This window comes from Phyllobates terribilis, unplaced genomic scaffold (genome assembly GCF_046119375.1).
Source record: "Phyllobates terribilis strain yellow unplaced genomic scaffold, ASM4611937v1 Scaffold_5__5_contigs__length_657084704, whole genome shotgun sequence".
NCBI classification, from domain to species: domain Eukaryota; kingdom Metazoa; phylum Chordata; class Amphibia; order Anura; family Dendrobatidae; genus Phyllobates; species Phyllobates terribilis.
In genome coordinates, this window is record NW_027362765.1 from 83,905,009 (window position 1) to 83,930,235 (window position 25,227).

Below are 25,227 nucleotides of genomic sequence, written 5' to 3' on the forward strand. Positions count from 1 at the left end.
GTACAGGATGATGACACTGACACTTGGGGTACAGGATAATGACACTTGGGGTACAGGATGATGACACTTGGGGTACAGGATATTGACACTGACACTTGGGGTAAAAGATGATGACACTGACACTTGGGGTACAGGGTAATGACACTGACACTTGGGGTACAGGATAATGACACTTGGGGTACAGGATGATGACACTGACACTTGGAGTACAGGATGATGACAATGACACTTGGGGTACAGGATGATGACACTGGCACTTGGGGTACAGGATAATGACACTTGGGGTACAGGATGATGGCAATGACACTTGGGGTACATGATAATGACACTTGGAGTACAGGATGATGACACTGACACTTGGGGTAAAAGATGACACTGACACTTGGGGTACAGGGTAATGACACTGACACTTGGGGTACAGGATGATGGCAATGACACTTGGGGTACAGGATGATGGCACTTGGGGTGCAGGATGATGACACTGACACTTGGGGTACAGGATGATGACAATGACACTTGGGGTACAGGATGATGACACTGACACTTGGGGTACAGGATGATGACACTTGGGGTACAGGATGATGACACTTGGAGTACAGGATGATGACACTGACACTTGGGGTAAAAGATGATGACACTGACACTTGGGGTACAGGGTAATGACACTGACACTTGGGGTACAGGATGATGGCAATGACACTTGGGGTACAGGATAATGACACTTGGGGTACAGGATGATGACACTGACACTTGGAGTACAGGATGATGACAATGACACTTGGGGTACAGGATGATGACACTGGCACTTGGGGTACAGGACAATGACACTTGGGGTTCAGGATGATGGAAATGACACTTGGGGTACAGGATAATGACACTAGGAGTACAGGATGATGACACTGACACTTGGGGTAAATGATGATGACACTGACACTTGGGGTACAGGGTAATGACACTGACACTTGGGGTACAGGAGGATGGCAATGACACTTGGGGTACAGGATAATGACACTTGGGGTACAGGATGATGACACTGACACTTGGAGTACAGGATGATGACAATGACACTTGGGGTACAGGATGATGACACTGGCACTTGGGGTACAGGATAGTGACACTTTGGGTACAGGATGATGGCAATGACACTTGGGGTACAGGATAATGACACTTGGAGTACAGGATGATGACACTGACACTTGGGTAAAAGATGATGACACTGACACTTGGGGTACAGGGTAATGACACTGACACTTGGGGTACAGGATGATGGCAATGAGACTTGGGGTACAGGATAATGACACTTGGGGTACAGGATGATGACACTGACACTTGGGGTACAGGATGATGACAATGACACTTGGGGTACAGGATGATGACACTGACACTTGGGGTACAGGATAATGACACTTGGGGTACAGGATGATGACACTTGGAGTACAGGATGATGACACTGACACTTGGGGTAAAAGATGATGACACTGACACTTGGGGTACAGGGTAATGACACTGACACTTGGGGTGCAGGATAATGTCACTGACACTTGGGATACAGGATGATGGCAATGACACTTGGGGTACAGGATAATGACACTTGGGGTACAGGATGATGACACTGACACTTGGAGTACAGGATGATGACACTGACACTTGGGGTACAGGATGATGGCAATGACACTTGGGGTACAGGATAATGACACTTGGGGTACAGGATGATGACACTTGGAGTACAGTATGATGACACTGACACTTGGGGTACAGGATGATGACACTTGGAGTACAGGATGATGACAATGACACTTGGGGTACAGGATGATGACACTGGCACTTGGGGTACAGGATAATGACACTTGGGGTACAGGATGATGGCAATGACACTTGGGGTACAGGATAATGACACTTGGAGTACAGGATGATGACACTGACACTTGGGGTACAGGATGATGACAATGACACTTGGGGTACAGGATGATGACACTGACACTTGGGGCACAGGATAATGACACTTGGGGTACAGGATGATGACACTTGGGGTACAGGTTGATGACACTGACACTTGGGGTAAAAGATGATGACACTGACACTTGGGGTACAGGGTAATGACACTGACACTTGGGGTACAGGATGATGGCAATGACACTTGGGGTACAGGATGATGACACTGGCACTTGGGGTACAGGATAATGACACTTTGGGTACAGGATGATGGCAATGACACTTGGGGTACAGGATAATGACACTTGGAGTACAGGATGATGACACTAACACTTGGGGTAAAAGATGACACTGATACTTGGGGTACAGGGTAATGACACTGACACTTGGGGTACAGGATGATGGCAATGACACTTGGGGTACAGGATAATGACACTTGGGGTACAGGATGATGACACTGACAGTTGGGGTAAAAGATTATGACACTGACACTTGGGGTGCAGGGAAATGACACTGAAACTTGGGGCACAGGATGATGGCAATGACACTTGGGGTACAGGATAATGACACTTGGGGTACAGGATGATGACACTGACACTTGGAGTACAGGATGATGACAATGACACTTGGGGTACAGGATGATGACACTGGCACTTGGGGTACAGGATAATGACACTTGGGGCACAGGATGATGACACTTTTGGAGTACAGGATGATGACACTGACACTTGGGGTAAAAGATGATGACACTGACACTTGGGGTACAGGGTAATGACACTTGGGGTACAGGATGATGACACTGACACTTGGGGTACAGGATGATGACAATGACACTTGGGGTACAGGATGATGACACTGACACTTGGGGTACAGGATAATGACACTTGGGGTACAGGATGATGACACTTGGAGTACAGGATGATGACACTGACACTTGGAGTACAGGATGATGACAATGACACTTGGGGTACAGGATGATGACACTGGCACTTGGGGTACAGGATAATGACACTTGGGGTACAGGATGATGGCAATGACACTTGGGGTACAGGATAATGACACTTGGAGTACAGGATGATGACACTGACACTTGGAGTAAAAGATGATGACACTGACACTTGGGGTACAGGGTAATGACACTGACACTTGGGGCACAGGATGATGGCAATGACACTTGGGGTACAGGATAATGAGACTTGGGGTACAGGATGATGACACTGACACTTGGGGTACAGGATGATGACAATGACACTTGGGGTACAGGATGATGACACTGACACTTGGGGCACAGGATAATGACACTTGGGGTACAGGATGATGACACTTGGAGTACAGGATGATGACACTGACACTTTGGGTAAAAGATGATGACACTGACACTTGGGGTACAGGGTAATGACACTGACACTTGGGGTACAGGATGATGACACTGACACTTGGGATACAGGATGATGACACTGACACTTAGGGTACAGGATAATGACACTGACACTTGGGGTACAGGATAATAACACTGACACTTGGGGTACAGGATAATGACACTTGTGGTACAGGATAATGACACTGACACTTGGGATACAGGATGATGACACTGACACTTGGGGTACAGGATAATGACACTGACACTTGGGGTACAGGATGATGGCAATGACACTTGGGGTACAGGATGATGGCAATGACACTTGGGGTACAGGATAATGAAACTTGGGGTACAGGATGATGACACTGACACTTGGGGTAAAAGATGATGACACTGACACTTGGGGTACAGGATGATGACAATGACACTTGGGGTACAGGATGATGACACTGACACTTGGGGTACAAGATAATGACGCTGACACTTGGGGTACAGGATAATGACACTGACACTTGGGGTACAATACAATGATGCTGACACTTGGGGTACTGGATAATCACACACTGGCACTTGGGGTACAGGATAGTGACAGACTGATGATCGGGGTACAGGATAATGAAATTAACACTTGGGGTGGAGGATAATGACACTGACACTTGGGGTACAGGGTAATGACACTGACACTTGGGGTAGAGGATGATGACACTGACACTTGGGGTACAGGATAATGACACTGACACTTGGGGTACAGGATAATGACACTTGAGGTACAGGATAATGACGCTGACACTTGGGGTACAGGATAATGACAGTGACACTTGGGGTACAGGATAATGACACTGACACTTGGGGTACAGGGTAATGACACTGACACTTGGGGTAACAGATGATGACACTGACACTTGGGGTACAGGGTAATGACACTGACACTTGGGGTACAGGATGATGGCAATGACACTTGGGGAACAGGATAATGACACTTGGGGTACAGGATAATGACACTGACACTTGGGGTACAGGGTGATGACAATGGCACTTGGGGTACAGGATAATGACACTTGGGGTACAGGATGATGGCAATGACACTTGGGGTACAGGATAATGACACTTGGAGTACAGGATGATGACACTGACACTTGGGGTAAAAGATGATGACACTGACACTTGGGGTACAGGGTAATGACACTGACATTTGGGGTACAGGATGATGGCAATGACACTTGGGGTACAGGATAATTACACTTGGGGTACAGGATGATGACCCTGACACTTGGGGTACAGGATGATGACAATGACACTTGGGGTACAGGATGATGACACAGACACTTGGGGTACAGGATAATGACACTTGGGGTACAGGATGATGACACTGACACTTGGGGTAAAAGATGATGACACTGACACTTGGGGTACAGGATGATGACACTGACACTTGGGATACAGGATGATGACACTGACACTTGGGGTACAGGATAATGACACTGACAATTGGGGTACAGGATAATAACACTGACACTTGGGGTACAGGATAATGACACTTGTGGTACAGGATAATGATGCTGACACTTGGGGTACAGGATAATTACACTGACACTTGGGGTACAGGATAATGACACTGACACTTGGGGTACAGGGTAATGACACTGACACTTGGGGTAAAAGATGATGACACTGACACTTGGGGTACAGGGTAATGACACTGACACTTGGGGTACAGGATGATGGCAATGACACTTGGGGTACAGGATAATGACACTTGGGGTACAGGATGATGACACTGACACTTGGGGTACAGGATAATGACACTTGGGGTACAGGATGATGACACTTGGGGTACAGGATATTGACACTGACACTTGGGGTAAAAGATGATGACACTGACACTTGGGGTACAGGGTAATGACACTGACACTTGGGGTACAGGATGATGGCAATGACACTTGGGGTATAGGATAATGACATTTGGGGTACAGGATGATGACACTGACACTTGGAGTACAGGATGATGACAATGACACTTGGGGTACAGGATGATGACACTGGCACTTGGGGTACAGGATAATGACACTTGGGGTACAGGATGATGGCAATGACACTTGGGGTACATGATAATGACACTTGGAGTACAGGATGATGACACTGACAATTGGGGTAAAAGATGACACTGACACTTGGGGTACAGGGTAATGACACTGACACTTGGGGTACAGGATGATGGCAATGACACTTGGGGTACAGGATGATGGCACTTGGGGTGCAGGATGATGACACTGACACTTGGGGTACAGGATGATGACAATGACACTTGGGGTACAGGATGATGACACTGACACTTGGGGTACAGGATAATGACACTTGGGGTACAGGATGATGACACTGACACTTGGGGTACAGGATAATGACACTTGGGGTACAGGATGATGACACTTGGGGTACAGGGTAATGACACTGACACTTGGGGTACAGGATAATGACACTTGGGGTACAGGATGATGACACTGACACTTGGAGTACAGGATGATGACAATGACACTTGGGGTACAGGATGATGACACTGGCACTTGGGGTACAGGATAATGACACTTGGGGTACAGGATGATGACACTGACACTTGGGGTACAGGATGATGACACTTGGGGTACAGGATGATGACACTTGGAGTACAGGATGATGACACTGACACTTGGGGTAAAAGATGATGACACTGACACTTGGGGTACAGGGTAATGACACTGACACTTGGGGTACAGGATGATGGCAATGACACTTGGGGTACAGGATAATGACACTTGGGGTACAGGATGATGACACTGACACTTGGAGTACAGGATGATGACAATGACACTTGGGGTACAGGATGATGACACTGGCACTTGGGGTACAGGACAATGACACTTGGGGTTCAGGATGATGGAAATGACACTTGGGGTACAGGATAATGACACTAGGAGTACAGGATGATGACACTGACACTTGGGGTAAATGATGATGACACTGACACTTGGGGTACAGGGTAATGACACTGACACTTGGGGTACAGGAGGATGGCAATGACACTTGGGGTACAGGATAATGACACTTGGGGTACAGGATGATGACACTGACACTTGGAGTACGGGATGATGACAATGACACTTGGGGTACAGGATGATGACACTGGCACTTGGGGTACAGGATAGTGACACTTTGGGTACAGGATGATGGCAATGACACTTGGGGTACAGGATAATGACACTTGGAGTACAGGATGATGACACTGACACTTGGGTAAAAGATGATGACACTGACACTTGGGGTACAGGGTAATGACACTGACACTTGGGGTACAGGATGATGGCAATGAGACTTGGGGTACAGGATAATGACACTTGGGGTACAGGATGATGACACTGACACTTGGGGTACAGGATGATGACAATGACACTTGGGGTACAGGATGATGACACTGACACTTGGGGTACAGGATAATGACACTTGGGGTACAGGATGATGACACTTGGAGTACAGGATGATGACACTGACACTTGGGGTAAAAGATGATGACACTGACACTTGGGGTACAGGGTAATGACACTGACACTTGGGGTGCAGGATAATGTCACTGACACTTGGGATACAGGATGATGGCAATGACACTTGGGGTACAGGATAATGACACTTGGGGTACAGGATGATGACACTGACACTTGGGGTACAGGATGATGACACTGACACTTGGGGTACAGGATGATGGCAATGACACTTGGGGTACAGGATAATGACACTTGGGGTACAGGATGATGACACTTGGAGTACAGGATGATGACACTGACACTTGGGGTACAGGATGATGACACTTGGAGTACAGGATGATGACAATGACACTTGGGGTACAGGATGATGACACTGGCACTTGGGGTACAGGATAATGACACTTGGGGTACAGGATGATGGCAATGACACTTGGGGTACAGGATAATGACACTTGGAGTACAGGATGATGACACTGACACTTGGGGTACAGGATGATGACAATGACACTTGGGGTACAGGATGATGACACTGACACTTGGGGCACAGGATAATGACACTTGGGGTACAGGATGATGACACTTGGGGTACAGGTTGATGACACTGACACTTGGGGTAAAAGATGATGACACTGACACTTGGGGTACAGGGTAATGACACTGACACTTGGGGTACAGGATGATGGCAATGGCACTTGGGGTACAGGATGATGACACTGGCACTTGGGGTACAGGATAATGACACTTTGGGTACAGGATGATGGCAATGACACTTGGGGTACAGGATAATGACACTTGGAGTACAGGATGATGACACTAACACTTGGGGTAAAAGATGACACTGATACTTGGGGTACAGGGTAATGACACTGACACTTGGGGAACAGGATGATGGCAATGACACTTGGGGTACAGGATAATGACACTTGGGGTACAGGATGATGACACTGACACTTGGGGTACAGGATGATGACAATGACACTTGGGATACAGGATGATGACACTGACACTTGGGGTACAGGATAATGACACTTGGGGTACAGGATGATGACACTGACAGTTGGGGTAAAAGATTATGACACTGACACTTGGGGTGCAGGGAAATGACACTGAAACTTGGGGCACAGGATGATGGCAATGACACTTGGGGTACAGGATAATGACACTTGGGGTACAGGATGATGACACTGACACTTGGAGTACAGGATGATGACAATGACACTTGGGGTACAGGATGATGACACTGGCACTTGGGGTACAGGATAATGACACTTGGGGCACAGGATGATGACACTTTTGGAGTACAGGATGATGACACTGACACTTGGGGTAAAAGATGATGACACTGACACTTGGGGTACAGGGTAATGACACTTGGGGTACAGGATGATGACACTGACACTTGGGGTACAGGATGATGACAATGACACTTGGGGTACAGGATGATGACACTGACACTTGGGGTACAGGATAATGACACTTGGGGTACAGGATGATGACACTTGGAGTACAGGATGATGACACTGACACTTGGAGTACAGGATGATGACAATGACACTTGGGGTACAGGATGATGACACTGGCACTTGGGGTACAGGATAATGACACTTGGGGTACAGGATGATGGCAATGACACTTGGGGTACAGGATAATGACACTTGGAGTACAGGATGATGACACTGACACTTGGAGTAAAAGATGATGACACTGACACTTGGGGTACAGGGTAATGACACTGACACTTGGGGTACAGGATGATGGCAATGACACTTGGGGTACAGGATAATGAGACTTGGGGTACAGGATGATGACACTGACACTTGGGGCACAGGATGATGACAATGACACTTGGGGTACAGGATGATGACACTGACACTTGGGGCACAGGATAATGACATTTGGGGTACAGGATGATGACACTTGGAGTACAGGATGATGACACTGACACTTGGGGTAAAAGATGATGACACTGACACTTGGGGTACAGGGTAATGACACTGACACTTGGGGTACAGGATGATGACACTGACACTTGGGATACAGGATGATGACACTGACACTTGGGGTACAGGATAATGACACTGACACTTGGGGTACAGGATAATAACACTGACACTTGGGGTACAGGATAATGACACTTGTGGTACAGGATAATGACACTGACACTTGGGATACAGGATGATGACACTGACACTTGGGGTACAGGATAATGACACTGACACTTGGGGTACAGGATGATGGCAATGACACTTGGGGTACAGGATGATGGTAATGACACTTGGGGTACAGGATAATGAAACTTGGGGTACAAGATGATGACACTGACACTTGGGGTAAAAGATGATGACACTGACACTTGGGGTACAGGATGATGACAATGACACTTGGGGTACAGGATGATGACACTGACACTTGGGGTACAAGATAATGACGCTGACACTTGGGGTACAGGATAATGACACTGACACTTGGGGTACAGGATAATGACGCTGACACTTGGGGTACAGGATAATGACACTGACACTTGGGGTACAGGATAATGACGCTGACACTTGGGGTACAGGATAATGACACTTGGAGTACAGGATGATGACACTAACACTTGGGGTAAAAGATGACACTGATACTTGGGGTACAGGGTAATGACACTGACACTTGGGGTACAGGATGATGGCAATGACACTTGGGGTACAGGATAATGACACTTGGGGTACAGGATGATGACACTGACACTTGGGGTACAGGATGATGACAATGACACTTGGGATACAGGATGATGACACTGACACTTGGGGTACAGGATGATGACACTGACAGTTGGGGTAAAAGATTATGACACTGACACTTGGGGTGCAGGGTAATGACACTGAAACTTGGGGCACAGGATGATGGCAATGACACTTGGGGTACAGGATAATGACACTTGGGGTACAGGATGATGACACTGGCACTTGGAGTACAGGATGATGACAATGACACTTGGGGTACAGGATGATGACACTGGCACTTGGGGTACAGGATAATGACACTTGGGGCACAGGATGATGACACTTTTGGAGTACAGGATGATGACACTGACACTTGGGGTAAAAGATGATGACACTGACACTTGGGGTACAGGGTAATGACACTTGGGGTACAGGATGATGACACTGACACTTGGGGTACAGGATGATGACAATGACACTTGGGGTACAGGATGATGACACTGACACTTGAGGTACAGGATAATGATACTTGGGGTACAGGATGATGACACTTGGAGTACAGGATGATGACACTGACACTTGGAGTACAGGATGATGACAATGACACTTGGGGTACAGGATGATGACACTGGCACTTGGGGTACAGGATAATGACACTTGGGGTACAGGATGATGGCAATGACACTTGGGGTACAGGATAATGACACTTGGAGTACAGGATGATGACACTGACACTTGGAGTAAAAGATGATGACACTGACACTTGGGGTACAGGGTAATGACACTGACACTTGGGGTACAGGATGATGGCAATGACACTTGGGGTACAGGATAATGAGACTTGGGGTACAGGATGATGACACTGACACTTGGGGTACAGGATGATGACAATGACACTTGGGGTACAGGATGATGACACTGACACTTGGGGCACAGGATAATGACACTTGGGGTACAGGATGATGACACTGACACTTGGGGTAAAAGATGATGACACTGACACTTGGGGTACAGGGTAATGACACTGACACTTGGGGTACAGGATGATGACACTGACACTTGGGATACAGGATGATGACACTGACACTTGGGGTACAGGATAATGACACTGACACTTGGGGTACAGGATAATAACACTGACACTTGGGGTACAGGATAATGACACTTGTGGTACAGGATAATGACACTGACACTTGGGGTAAAAGATGATGACACTGACACTTGGGGTACAGGATAATGAAACTTGGGGTACAGGATGATGACACTGACACTTGGGGTAAAAGATGATGACACTGACACTTGGGGTACAGGATGATGACAATGACACTTGGGGTACAGGATGATGACACTGACACTTGGGGTACAAGATAATGACGCTGACACTTGGGGTACAGGGTAATGACACTGACACTTGGGGTACAGGATAATGACGCTGACACTTGGGGTACAGGATAATGACACTGACACTTGGGGTACAGGATAATGACGCTGACACTTGGGGTACAGGATAATGACACTTGGAGTACAGGATGATGGCAATGACACTTGGGGTACAGGATGATGACACTGGCACTTGGGGTACAGGATAATGACACTTGGGGTACAGGATGATGGCAATGACACTTGGGGTACAGGATAATGACACTTGGGGTACAGGATGATGACACTGACACTTGGGGTAAAAGATAATGACACTGACACTTGGGGTACAGGGTAATGACACTGACACTTGGGGTACAGGATGAGGGCAATGGCACTTGGGGTACAGGATAATGACACTTGGGGTACAGGATGATGACACTGACACTTGGAGTACAGGATGATGACAATGACACTTGGGGTACAGGATGATGACACTGGCACTTGGGGTACAGGATAATGACACTTGGGGTACAGGATGATGGCACTTGGGGTACAGGATGATGGCAATGACACTTGGGGTACAGGATAATGACACTTGGGGTACAGGATAATGACACTTGGAGTACAGGATGATGGCAATGACACTTGGGGTACAGGATAATGACACTTGGAGTACAGGATGATGGCAATGACACTTGGGGTACAGGATGATGACACTGACACTTGGGGCACAGGATAATGACACTTGGGGTACAGGATGATGACACTTGGGGTACAGGTTGATGACACTGACACTTGGGGTAAAAGATGATGACACTGACACTTGGGGTACAGGGTAATGACACTGACACTTGGGGTACAGGATGATGGCAATGACACTTGGGGTACAGGATGATGACACTGGCACTTGGGGTACAGGATAATGACACTTTGGGTACAGGATGATGGCAATGACACTTGGGGTACAGGATAATGACACTTGGAGTACAGGATGATGACACTGACACTTGGGGTAAAAGATGACACTGATACTTGGGGTACAGGGTAATGACACTGACACTTGGGGTACAGGATGATGGCAATGACACTTGGGGTACAGGATAATGACACTTGGGGTACAGGATGATGACACTGACACTTGGGGTACAGGATGATGACAATGACACTTGGGATACAGGATGATGACACTGACACTTGGGGTACAGGATAATGACACTTGGGGTACAGGATGATGACACTGACACTTGGAGTACAGGATGATGACAATGACACTTGGGGTACAGGATGATGACACTGGCACTTGGGGTACAGGATAATGACACTTGGGGTACAGGATGATGGCAATGACACTTGGAGTACAGGATGATGACAATGACACTTGGGGTACAGGATGATGACACTGGCACTTGGGGTACAGGATAATGACACTTGGGGTACAGGATGATGGCAATGACACTTGGGGTACAGGATAATGACACTTGGAGTACAGGATGATGACACTGACACTTGGTGTAAAAGATGATGACACTGACACTTGGGGTACAGGATGATGACACTGACACTTGGGGTACAGGATAATGACACTTGGAGTACAGGATGATGACACTGACACTTGGTGTAAAAGATGATGACACTGGCACTTGGGGTACAGGATAATGACACTTGGGGCACAGGATGATGACACTTTTGGAGTACAGGATGATGACACTGACACTTGGGGTAAAAGATGATGACACTGACACTTGGGGTACAGGGTAATGACACTTGGGGTACAGGATGATGACACTGACACTTGGGGTACAGGATGATGACAATGACACTTGGGGTACAGGATGATGACACTGACACTTGGGGTACAGGATAATGACACTTGGGGTACAGGATGATGACACTTGGAGTACAGGATGATGATACTGACACTTGGAGTACAGGATGATGACAATGACACTTGGGGTACAGGATGATGACACTGGCACTTGGGGTAGAGGATAATGACACTTGGGGTACAGGATGATGGCAATGACACTTGGGGTACAGGATAATGACACTTGGAGTACAGGATGATGACACTGACACTTGGAGTAAAAGATGATGACACTGACACTTGGGGTACAGGGTAATGACACTGACACTTGGGGTACAGGATGATGGCAATGACACTTGGGGTACAGGATAATGACACTTGGGGTACAGGATGATGACACTGACACTTGGGGTACAGGATGATGACAATGACACTTGGGGTACAGGATGATGACACTGACACTTGGGGCACAGGATAATGACACTTGGAGTACAGGATGATGACACTGACACTTGGGGTAAAAGATGATGACACTGACACTTGGGGTACAGGGTAATGACACTGACACTTGGGGTACAGGATGATGACACTGACACTTGGGATACAGGATGATGACACTGACACTTGGGGTACAGGATAATGACACTGACACTTGGGGTACAGGATAATGACACTGACACTTGGGGTACAGGATAATGACACTGACACTTGGGATACAGGATGATGACACTGACACTTGGGGTACAGGACAATGACACTGACACTTGGGGTACAGGATGATGGCAATGACACTTGGGGTACAGGATGATGGCAATGACACTTGGGGTACAGGATAATGAAACTTGGGGTACAGGATGATGACACTGACACTTGGGGTAAAAGATGATGACACTGACACTTGGGGTACAGGATGATGACAATGACACTTGGGGTACAGGATGATGACACTGACACTTGGGGTACAAGATAATGACGCTCACACTTGGGGTACAGGATAATGACACTGACACTTGGGGTACAGCATAATTACGCTGACACTTGGGGTACAGGATAATGACACTGACACTTGGGGTACAGGATAATGACGCTGACACTTGGGGTACAGGATAATGACACTTGGGGTACAGGATGATGACACTGACACTTGGGGTAAAAGATAATGACACTGACACTTGGGGTACAGGGTAATGACACTGACACTTGGGGTACAGGATAATGACACTTGGGGTACAGGATGATGGCAATGACACTTGGGGTACAGGATAATGACACTTGGAGTACAGGATGATGACACTGACACTTGGTGTAAAAGATGATGACACTGACACTTGGGGTACAGGATGATGACACTGACACTTGGGGTACAGGATAATGACACTTGGAGTACAGGATGATGACACTGACACTTGGTGTAAAAGATGATGACACTGGCACTTGGGGTACAGGATAATGACACTTGGGGCACAGGATGATGACACTTTTGAAGTACAGGATGATGACACTGACACTTGGGGTAAAAGATGATGACACTGACACTTGGGGTACAGGGTAATGACACTTGGGGTACAGGATGATGACACTGACACTTGGGGTACAGGATGATGACAATGACACTTGGGGTACAGGATGATGACACTGACACTTGGGGTACAGGATAATGACACTTGGGGTACAGGATGATGACACTTGGAGTACAGGATGATGACACTGACACTTGGAGTACAGGATGATGACAATGACACTTGGGGTACAGGATGATGACACTGGCACTTGGGGTACAGGATAATGACACTTGGGGTACAGGATGATGGCAATGACACTTGGGGTACAGGATAATGACACTTGGGGTACAGGATGATGACACTGACACTTGGGGTAAAAGATAATGACACTGACACTTGGGGTACAGGGTAATGACACTGACACTTGGGGTACAGGATAATGACACTTGGGGTACAGGATGATGGCAATGACACTTGGGGTACAGGATAATGACACTTGGAGTACAGGATGATGACACTGACACTTGGTGTAAAAGATGATGACACTGACACTTGGGGTACAGGATGATGACACTGACACTTGGGGTACAGGATAATGACACTTGGAGTACAGGATGATGACACTGACACTTGGTGTAAAAGATGATGACACTGGCACTTGGGGTACAGGATAATGACACTTGGGGCACAGGATGATGACACTTTTGAAGTACAGGATGATGACACTGACACTTGGGGTAAAAGATGATGACACTGACACTTGGGGTACAGGGTAATGACACTTGGGGTACAGGATGATGACACTGACACTTGGGGTACAGGATGATGACAATGACACTTGGGGTACAGGATGATGACACTGACACTTGGGGTACAGGATAATGACACTTGGGGTACAGGATGATGACACTTGGAGTACAGGATGATGACACTGACACTTGGAGTACAGGATGATGACAATGACACTTGGGGTACAGGATGATGACACTGGCACTTGGGGTACAGGATAATGACACTTGGGGTACAGGATGATGGCAATGACACTTGGGGTACAGGATAATGACACTTGGAGTACAGGATGATGACACTGACACTTGGACTAAAAGATGATGACACTGACACTTGGGGTACAGGGTAATGACACTGACACTTGGGGTACAGGATGATGGCAATGACACTTGGGGTACAGGATAATGACACTTGGGGTACAGGATGATGACACTGACACTTGGGGTACAGGATGATGACAATGACACTTGGGGTACAGGATGATGACACTGACACTTGGGGCACAGGATAATGACACTTGGAGTACAGGATGATGACACTGACACTTGGGGTAAAAGATGATGACACTGACACTTGGGGTACAGGGTAATGACACTGACACTTGGGGTACAGGATGATGACACTGACACTTGGGATACAGGATGATGACACTGACACTTGGGGTACAGGATAATGACACTGACACTTGGGGTACAGGATAATAACACTGACACTTGGGGTACAGGATAATGACACTGACACTTGGGATACAGGATGATGACACTGACACTTGGGGTACAGGATAATGACACTGACACTTGGGGTACAGGATGATGGCAATGACACTTGGGGTACAGGATGATGGCAATGACACTTGGGGTACAGGATAATGAAACTTGGGGTACAGGATGATGACACTGACACTTGGGGTAAAAGATGATGACACTGACACTTGGGGTACAGGATGATGACAATGACACTTGGGGTACAGGATGATGACACTGACACTTGGGGTACAAGATAATGACGCTCACACTTGGGGTACAGGATAATGACACTGACACTTGGGGTACAGCATAATTACGCTGACACTTGGGGTACAGGATAATGACACTGACACTTGGGGTACAGGATAATGACGCTGACACTTGGGGTACAGGATAATGACACTTGGGGTACAGGATGATGACACTGACACTTGGGGTAAAAGATAATGACACTGACACTTGGGGTACAGGGTAATGACACTGACACTTGGGGTACAGGATGAGGGCAATGGCACTTGGGGTACAGGATAATGACACTTGGGGTACAGGATGATGACACTGACACTTGGAGTACAGGATGATGACAATGACACTTGGGGTACAGGCTGATGACACTGGCACTTGGGGTACAGGATAATGACACTTGGGGTACAGGATGATGGCAATGACACTTGGGGTACAGGATAATGACACTTGGAGTACAGGATGATGACACTGACACTTGGTGTAAAAGATGATGACACTGACACTTGGGGTACAGGATGATGACACTGACACTTGGGGTACAGGATAATGACACTTGGAGTACAGGATGATGACACTGACACTTGGTGTAAAAGATGATGACACTGGCACTTGGGGTACAGGATAATGACACTTGGGGCACAGGATGATGACACTTTTGAAGTACAGGATGATGACACTGACACTTGGGGTAAAAGATGATGACACTGACACTTGGGGTACAGGGTAATGACACTTGGGGTACAGGATGATGACACTGACACTTGGGGTACAGGATGATGACAATGACACTTGGGGTACAGGATGATGACACTGACACTTGGGGTACAGGATAATGACACTTGGGGTACAGGATGATGACACTTGGAGTACAGGATGATGACACTGACACTTGGAGTACAGGATGATGACAATGACACTTGGGGTACAGGATGATGACACTGGCACTTGGGGTACAGGATAATGACACTTGGGGTACAGGATGATGGCAATGACACTTGGGGTACAGGATAATGACACTTGGAGTACAGGATGATGACACTGACACTTGGACTAAAAGATGATGACACTGACACTTGGGGTACAGGGTAATGACACTGACACTTGGGGTACAGGATGATGGCAATGACACTTGGGGTACAGGATAATGACACTTGGGGTACAGGATGATGACACTGACACTTGGGGTACAGGATGATGACAATGACACTTGGGGTACAGGATGATGACACTGACACTTGGGGCACAGGATAATGACACTTGGAGTACAGGATGATGACACTGACACTTGGGGTAAAAGATGATGACACTGACACTTGGGGTACAGGGTAATGACACTGACACTTGGGGTACAGGATGATGACACTGACACTTGGGATACAGGATGATGACACTGACACTTGGGGTACAGGATAATGACACTGACACTTGGGGTACAGGATAATAACACTGACACTTGGGGTACAGGATAATGACACTGACACTTGGGATACAGGATGATGACACTGACACTTGGGGTACAGGATAATGACACTGACACTTGGGGTACAGGATGATGGCAATGACACTTGGGGTACAGGATGATGGCAATGACACTTGGGGTACAGGATAATGAAACTTGGGGTACAGGATGATGACACTGACACTTGGGGTAAAAGATGATGACACTGACACTTGGGGTACAGGATGATGACAATGACACTTGGGGTACAGGATGATGACACTGACACTTGGGGTACAAGATAATGACGCTGACACTTGGGGTACAGGATAATGACACTGACACTTGGGGTACAGCATAATTACGCTGACACTTGGGGCACAGGATAATGACACTGACACTTGGGGTACAGGATAATGACGCTGACACTTGGGGTACAGGATAATGACACTTGGGGTACAGGATGATGACACTGACACTTGGGGTAAAAGATAATGACACTGACACTTGGGGTACAGGGTAATGACACTGACACTTGGGGTACAGGATGAGGGCAATGGCACTTGGGGTACAGGATAATGACACTTGGGGTACAGGATGATGACACTGACACTTGGAGTACAGGATGATGACAATGACACTTGGGGTACAGGCTGATGACACTGGCACTTGGGGTACAGGATAATGACACTTGGGGTACAGGATGATGGCACTTGGGGTACAGGATGATGGCAATGACACTTGGGGTACAGGATAATGACACTTGGGGTACAGGATAATGACACTTGGAGTACAGGATGATGGCAATGACACTTGGGGTACAGGATAATGACACTTGGAGTACAGGATGATGACACTGACACTTGGTGAATAGGATAATGACACTTGGAGTACAGGATGATGACACTGACACTTGGTGAATAGGATGACACTGACACCATTGGACCTAACAAATGGCAAGTGCCCAGGATGCCGTGCTGAGGATACTAGCTCAGAAATGGAGAATGCCCTGGTTCAGCCTCCACAGAGGACTGGACTAGATGCCGGACCAGCGTTTTTCTGCTCTATTCTAATGGTGACTCATAAATGATATGTGCCAAAAAGATGTCAACTAGCAGGAATGGTCCGTTCTTTGTAACATTTATATCAAGTTCTAATTACACAAGTGTCTTTCAATTTTTAACAAACAAAACACATTTGTATAAATTATTAACAATTGCGTATTGCTGTCAATCAGATTTCAGCTCTTAGTTTTCCAATGTGTATTTTTTGCATTTTATTTTTTTTATCTCACTCTTCCAAGAACCATTACTTTATTTTTACTGTATGAGGCCTTCCTCCAATTGACTTCAAGATGAACTGTAGGTTTTAATGTAACTATGTGTACCAAGTAATGAACTGAAAAACATAAAACAAAAAAAAGTTCTTTTCGGGGTGGAATGGAAAAAACCTCAGCAGAAGTTTAGGAGTGTGGAATAATACTGTCACAATATATCATGAGCTGGAAGCCACCAGTGTGTGATACCCAAAAATAGCTAGTGTTAAGGTAAAGATGTACACTTTTGCTATGAAGCTTACACCACTGTTGCTATGACGATTGTACCACTGTTGCTATGAAGATTGTACCACTGTTGCTATGAAATTTGTAATTTGTACCACTGTTGCTATGATGCTTGTACCACTGTTGCTATGAAGTTTGGACAAATGTTGCTATGAAGCTTGTACCACTGTTGCTATGAAGCTTGTACCAATGTTGCTATGAAGCTTGTACCACTGTTACTGTGAAGTTTGAACCACTGTTGCTATGAAGATTGTACCACTGTTGCTATGAAGCTTGAACCACTGTTGCTATGAAGCTTGAACCACTGTTGCTATGAAGATTGTACCACTGTTGCTATGAAATTTGTATCACTGTTGCTATGAATCTTGTACCACTGTTGCTATGACGCTTGTACCACTGTTGCTATGAAGCGTGTATCACTGTTGCTATGACGCTTTTACCACTGTTACTATGAAGATTGTACCACTGTTATTATGAAGGTTGTACCAATGTTGCTATGAAGCTTGAACCACTGTTGCTATGAAGATTGTACTGCTGTTATGAAGCTTGTACCACTGTTACTGTGAAGCTTGTACCACTGTTGCTATGAAGATTGTACCACTGTTGCTATGAAATTTGTTCCACTGTTGCTATGACGCTTGTACCACTGTTGCTATGACGCTTGTATCACAGTTGCTATGAAGCGTGTACCACTGTTGCTATGATGCTTTTACCACTGTTACTATGAAGCTTGTACAACTGTTACTATGAAGATTGTACCACTGTTATTATGAAGCTTGTACCAATGTTGCTATGAAGCTTGAAAGACTGTTGCTATGAAGATTTTACTGCTGTTATGAAAATTGTACCCCTGTTGCTATGAAGCTTATACTACTGTTGTTTTGACGCTTGTACCACTATTGCTATGAAGCTTGTACCAATGTTGCTATGAAGCTTGTACCACTGTTGCTGTGACGCTTGTACCACTGTTGCTATGAAGATTGTGCCACTATTGCTATGAAGATTGTACCACTGTTGCTATGAAGCTTGTACCACTGTTGCTATGAAGCTTGTACCAATGTTGCTATGAAGCTTGAACCACTGTTGCTATGAAGATTGTACCACTGTTGCTATGAAGCTTGAACCACTGTTGCTATGAAGATTGCACCACAGTTGCTATGAAGCGTGTACCACTGTTGCTATGACGCTTTTACCACTGTTACTATGAAGCTTGTACAACGGTTACTATGAAGATTGTACCACTGTTATTATGAAGCTTGTACCAATGTTGCTATGAACCTTGAACCATTGTTGCTATGAATATTGTACTGCTGTTATGAAGATTGTACCACTGTTGCTATGAAGCTTATACCACTGTTGTTTTGATGCTTGTACCACTGTTGCTATGAAGCTTGTACCAATGTTGCTATGAAGCCTGTATGACTGTTGCTATGAAGAGTGTACCACTGTTGCTATGAAGATTACACCACTGTTGCTATGACACTTATACCACTGTTACTATGAAGCTGAAATTCCTTAATTTTGGAAGTGAAGCTACAATTTATTGACTAATTTCCACATTATATTATTATACGCTGAACGGTGTAATAAAATGGCCACTGTCCGGCGCGACATTTCCCCTTCTTCTTGTCAGATAGATTCTCACAGACAGGAGTAGTAAACCGTCACAAGAAAAAGCGCCAGTAAAAATTAGGTCATGTGTCAGAAATAACAGGGGAGACCTGCAAAACAAGATCATCAATGTGACAGCGCAACACTCCACCACCATCGCAGCGGCAGCTCTGTCACCGCCATACCCTGTCCATGAACCTACAGCCAGATAGTGACATCACCACGCTTCATGAAGCCGCCCTGTAAGCTGTTGTGACATGTGGAAAGCGTGACCACAATTGTTACACCGGGTCTAGTGAGCCTGCGACCACTCAGTCCTGTACTAGATAAGATGTCAGCTGATACCTAAAGGGATGGAAGGGCATGAAGAAATGACATTACTGGGATGGGGGAGCGCGAGTTAAACTGCGCAAATCACGTAAGACTGGAGGCTACAACATGGTCTATGGGATAAAGTCACGTGCGACATGTGAAGTACAAGATGGTCATGGAGAAGCCCTTCCCAGACCAGCTGTGAGACACAAACACGGACAAGTTACTGTTCTGTGACTATTTTAGAGCTGCAATTTGGTTGTAAAAAATAGTCAAACTGTAGACAAATCGTGTGCGCCAGCGAAAGTCTGCAATGGACTTTTTGTGACAGTTCATGCACTTTGGACGCCCTCTGTCCTCCACCCCTTCAGACCACTCTATACCTTCCTCCAGATCCCTCTGTCCTCTTCTATTCCCCTCTCCAGAACCCTTTGTCCTCCTACACATCCCCTATCACCCCCCTCCAAACCGTTCTGTTCTCCTGCAAACACCTCTATCCCTGCCCTCAAGACCTCTCTGTTCTCCGTTACCCCCTTCCAGACCGCTACACAGCCCCTATGTTCTCCTCCAGACCACTCTTTTTCCTTTCAGACCCCACTATCCTCCTTCAGATCCTACTGTACTCCTCCAGACCCCTCTGGCCTTCACCAAACTCCTCTGTCCTCCTCCATACTCTCCTTCCTTCACCAAACTCCTCTGTCCTCCTACAGACTCTCCTTCCTTCACCAGACTCCTCTGTCCTCCTCCAGACTTCTTCTTCCCTCCCCAGATCCCACTGTCCCACTCCAGACTTCTCTGCCCTCCTCCATCCCCCTCCAGCCCTCTCTGTCCTTTCGCAGACCCTGCTGTCTCCCCCAGTCGCCTCTGTTCTCCTACAGACCTCTCTCTACTCCTCCAGACCCCTCCTTCTCACTCCAGACCCCACTGTCCTACTCCAGACCCCTCTGTCTTCCTCCAGTCCCCTCTGTACTTCTTCAGACCCCTCATTCCCACTCCATACCCCACTGTCCTCCTCCAGACCCCTTCTTCCTCTCCAGATTCCATTGTACTACTCCAGACTTCTCTGTCCTCCTCCATCCCCACTCCAGACTTCTCTGTCCTCCACCAGACCCCTCTGTACGCCTCCATTCCCTCATCCCCCCTACAGATCCCTCTGTACCCTCAAGACCCCTGTCCTCCACCAGACACCTCTGTCTTCCTCCAGACACCTATGTTCTCCTCTAGACTCTCCCTTCCCTCTCCAGACCCCTCTGTCCTCCTCCAGACCCTTCTGTACTCCTCCAGACCTCTCTTTCCCCCTACAGACCCCACTGTCCTCCTCCAGATTCCATGTCCTCATCCAGATGTCTTCACAACACAAATATTGTAATGTAACATAGTCATTGGATTTTTGGTGACAGATTTGGTGAGTTGTAATTTTATGCTGTGATTTGGCAGTGAGTCGTCGATGAGTTAAAGGGGTTGTCCAGCGATGCTCACTTCCGCACTGGGAGGTAACAAGCGTTGATGACGTGTGTATGATGCCTGCCGATCGTGAATGTGTCCTAGCAGCTACGTGTAGACCTGACATAATTTCGGATGTGAAAGGATGCGCGGTCATTAGACACTAAGGGGCTGATTCACCTTTGCACCTTTTTTCAGGAATAAAAATGGTTCTAATACTGATTTTCTTTTTGCGCCTTATTTATTATTAATTTCCGCTTTTTTTATGTGAACTTTATCTGGTTTTGAGGGTTTTTTTGTATGCAGCGTTATGGTCGCGGTTTTCATTATACAGGTGATTCACCATTCGTGAATTTTCAAAATGTTCAATTTTTTTTGAAATTTTAGCCTCTTCATGCATATGGGCGTACATGTACATCCTAAGCTGGGGTCACAGCATGTGGAGGGGGCTTAGAAGCTGATCTCTCACCACACACGGTAGATGCCAGCTATCAGGGCTGCCACTAGGAATATCAGGGCCTCATGCTGACAAAATCTTCGGGCCCCCTTGAGACTCTGCCCAGGTTCCACCCCAACTCCACCTCCACACCTCGAACGTTTCATAGTCCCACCGCCCACTCTTAGAAAAACTCTACTTTCTAAACCATGTCTTCACCAATCACACATTAACAGTTCCCATTGAACACCATATCACATACCTAGCCAGCAGCTTTTGTTTTGGCCAAAAGATTTTTTAAGCTGCCACCACGACAAGGAGACTCTTCTGGCTGGACCCTACTCTACTCTAACCTATTAAACATTTCTTATAATACCCAATACTCTTTTAGGTATATTTTTATTAATGGGAATGTGTAACATACATTTTTTAAAATGACTAATAATACCACATACAAGGGATAAATACCACGACACTATGACCATATCACATATTACCACCACATAGTGACAGAAAAATACCACATACAAGGGACAAATACCATCACACCGTGGCTAGACCACATATTACCACCATATAGTGACTGAATAATACCACATACAAGGGACAAATACCACTACACCATGACCAGACCACATATTACCACCATATAGTGACCGAATAATACCAAATACAAGGGACAAATACCATCACACCATGACCAGACCACATATTACCACCATATAGTGACCGAATAATACCACATACAAGGGACAAATACCATCACACCATGACCAGACCACATATTACTACCACATAGTGACCGAATACTACAATACTGATCATTAATAAAAAACTGAATACTAATATTACCATAAGTATCATTATACACAGGATCTCTGTACATAGCATACAGTGTACAGTGTCAGTATACAGGTAACACACTAACTCACCAGTGACGTCTCTAGTTGAAGTCTTTCATCTTCGTTCTTCCTCTTCATCCAGCACAGACCGCCATCACTTCTTCCAGCCAGGACTCGTCGCTGCATAAAATAACACAGTTATCTAGAGCACTGCTGCCAGAGAACATTCCCCAATTTTTCGAAACTTCTACATTACACCAGATGAAGAAAAAAAGTGACATAGTGTTGCCCTGCACAGTAACAGGACCCCCCCCCCCCTGAAAACAGTATCCTCAAAAATAAAATACATCTCAGCAGTAATAATATCCTTTAATTAGCCCCTACAGTAATAATGTCCCACATTTTGAATCCATGTCTCCATCCTGCCCCCATTGTCTCCATAATTAGCCCCTACAGTAATAATGTCCCACATCCTGTCCCCATGTCTCCATCCTGCCCCCCGTGTCTCCATTCTGCCCCCCGTGTCTCCATTCTGCCCCCCACATCTCTCCATCCTGCCCCCCATGTCTCCATTCTGCCCTCCATGTCTCCATTCTGCCCCCCGTGTCTCCATTCTGCCCCCCGTGTCTCCATTCTGCCCCCCCGTGTCTCCATTTGGCCCCCCGTGTCTCTCCATCCTGCCCCCCATGTCTCCATTCTGCCCCACATGTCTCTCCATCCTGCCCCCCATGTCTCTCCATTCTGCCCCCCATGTCTCACATTCTGCCCCCCATGTCTCCATTCTGCCCCCCATGCCTCCATTCTGCCCCCATGTCTCCATTCTGCCCCCCATGCCTCCATTCTGCCGCCACATCTCTCCATTCTGCCCCATGTCTCCTCTCTGCCCCATGTCTCCATTCTGCCCCCCCATGTCTCCATTCTGCCCCCATGTCTCCATTCTGCCCCCATGTCTCCATTCTGCCCCCCATGTCTCTATTCTGCCCCCCATGTCTCCATTCTGCCTCCCATGTCTTCACTCTGTTCCCCATGTCTCCATTCTGCCTCCCATGTCTCCATCCTGCCCCCCATGTCTCCATTCTGCCCCATGTCTCCTTTCTGCCCTCCATGTCTCCATTCTGCCCCCCGTGTCTCCATTCTGCCTCCCGTGTCTCCATTCTGCCTCCCGTGTCACCATTCTGCCCCCCGTATCTCCATTTGGCCCCCCGTGTCTCTTCATCCTGCCCCCCATGTCTCCATTTTGCCTCCATGTCTCCATTCTGCCCCACATGTCTTTCCATCCTGACCCCCATGTCTCTCCATTCTGCCCCCCATGTCTCACATTCTGCCCCCCATGTCTCACATTCTGCCCCCCATGTCTCCATTCTGCCCCCACATCTCTCCATTCTGCCCCCATGTCTCCATTCTGCCCCCATGTCTCCATTCTGCCCCCCATGTCTCCATTCTGCCCCATGTCTCCATTCTGCCCCCCCATGTCTCCATTCTGCCCCCCCATGTCTCCATTCTGCCCCCTATGTCTCCATTCTGCCCCCTATGTCTCCATTCTGCCCCCATGTCTCCATTTTGCCCCCCATGTCTCCATTCAGCCCCATGTCTCCATTCTGCCCCCCATGTCTCCATTCTGCCCCC

At 47.0% G+C, this 25,227-nt stretch overlaps 1 long non-coding RNA gene across 1 annotated transcript in view; it reads right to left on the reverse strand.

Annotated features, from left to right (window-relative positions):
* LOC141272127 (uncharacterized) overlaps window positions 1-25,227 on the reverse strand; it is a 74,242-nt gene that overhangs the window by 41,655 nt on the left and 7,360 nt on the right. The window contains exon 2 of the long non-coding RNA XR_012321978.1: window positions 23,692-23,781. This is a non-coding gene — a long non-coding RNA (uncharacterized lncRNA). The remainder of the gene's footprint in view (window positions 1-23,691; window positions 23,782-25,227) is intronic.